The following is a 1,826-nucleotide window of genomic DNA, read 5'->3' as shown; positions in this document are numbered from 1 at the left end:
GATGAACTTGTACTAGAATGATGGGGAAAGGAAATTATTGAGAAGGTGACTGCAGTGAATGCTGATAGAAACAGTACAGGGAGTGCAGAATTATTAGGCAAGTTGTATTTTTGAGGAATAATGTCATTATTGAACAACAACCATGTTTTCAATGAACCCAAAAAACTCATTAATATCAAAGCTGAATGTTTTTGGAAGTAGTTTTTAGGTTGTTTTTAGTTTTAGCTATTTTAGGGGGATATCTGTGTGTGCAGGTGACTATTACTGTGCATAATTATTAGGCAACTTAACAAAAAACAAATATATACCCATTTCAATTATTTATTTTTACCAGAGAAACCAATATAACATCTCCACATTCACAAATATACATTTCTGACATTCAAAAACAAAAACAAAACAAATCAGCGACCAATATAGCCACCTTTCTTTGCAAGGACACTCAAAAGCCTGCCATCCATGGATTCTGTCAGTGTTTTGATCTGTTCACCATCAACATTGCGTGCAGCAGCAACCACAGCCTCCCAGACACTGTTTAGAGAGGTGTACTGTTTTCCCTCCTTGTAAATCTCACATTTGATGATGGACCACAGGTTCTCAATGGGGTTCAGATCAGGTGAACAAGGAGGCCATGTCATTAGTTTTTCTTCTTTTATACCCTTTCTTGCCAGCCACGTTGTGGAGTACTTGGACGCGTGTGATGGAGCATTGTCCTGCATGAAAATCATGTTTTTCTTGAAGGATGCAGACTTCTTCCTGTACCACTGCTTGAAGAAGGTGTCTTCCAGAAACTGGCAGTAGGACTGGGAGTTGAGCTTGACTCCATCCTCAACCCAAAAAGGCCCCACAAGCTCATCTTTGATGATACCAGCCCAAACCAGTACTCCACCTCCACCTTGCTGGCGTCTGAGTCGGACTGGAGCTCTCTGCCCTTTACCAATCCAGCCACGGGCCCATCCATCTGGCCCATCAAGACTCACTCTCATTTCATCAGTCCATAAAACCTTAGAAAAATCAGTCTTGACATATTTCTTGGCCCAGTCTTGACGTTTCAGCTTGTGTGTCTTGTTCAGTGGTGGTCGTCTTTCAGCCTTTCTTACCTTGGCCATGTCTCTGAGTATTGCACACCTTGTGCTTTTGGGCACTCCAGTGATGTTGCAGCTCTGAAATATGGCCAAACTGGTGGCAAGTGGCATCTTGGCAGCTGCACGCTTGACTTTTCTCAGTTCATGGGCAGTTATTTTGCGCCTTGGTTTTTCCACACGCTTCTTGCGACCCTGTTGACTATTTTGAATGAAACGCTTGATTGTTCGATGATCACGCTTCAGGAGCTTTGCAATTTTAAGACTGCTGCATCCCTCTGCAAGATATCTCACTATTTTTGACTTTTCTGAGCCTGTCAAGTCCTTCTTTTGACCCATTTTGCCAAAGGAAAGGAAGTTGCCTAATAATTATGCACACCTGATATAGGGTGTTGATGTCATTAGACCACACCCCTTCTCATTACAGAGATGCACATCACCTAATATGCTTAATTGGTAGTAGGCTTTCGAGCCTATACAGCTTGGAGTAAGACAACATGCATGAAGAGGATGATGTGGACAAAATACTCATTTGCCTAATAATTCTGCACTCCCTGTATAATGAATTCTGAAGTGTGTGGCTATAATGTCTTCGCAGATTAAAACAAATACTGCAAAATTGATTGAATAATACATTCAGCCAACTTGGTCACATATTCTCAACTTAACATAGCATGCTTTTTACCCCTAAACCGTAAAAGGTATTGTCATCACCCCACCGAGCGGGAAGGTAGGTGGGCCTTG

This window comes from Oreochromis niloticus, linkage group LG14, assembly GCF_001858045.2.
Source record: "Oreochromis niloticus isolate F11D_XX linkage group LG14, O_niloticus_UMD_NMBU, whole genome shotgun sequence".
Taxonomy (NCBI): domain Eukaryota; kingdom Metazoa; phylum Chordata; class Actinopteri; order Cichliformes; family Cichlidae; genus Oreochromis; species Oreochromis niloticus.
This window is presented reverse-complemented; position numbering follows the sequence as displayed.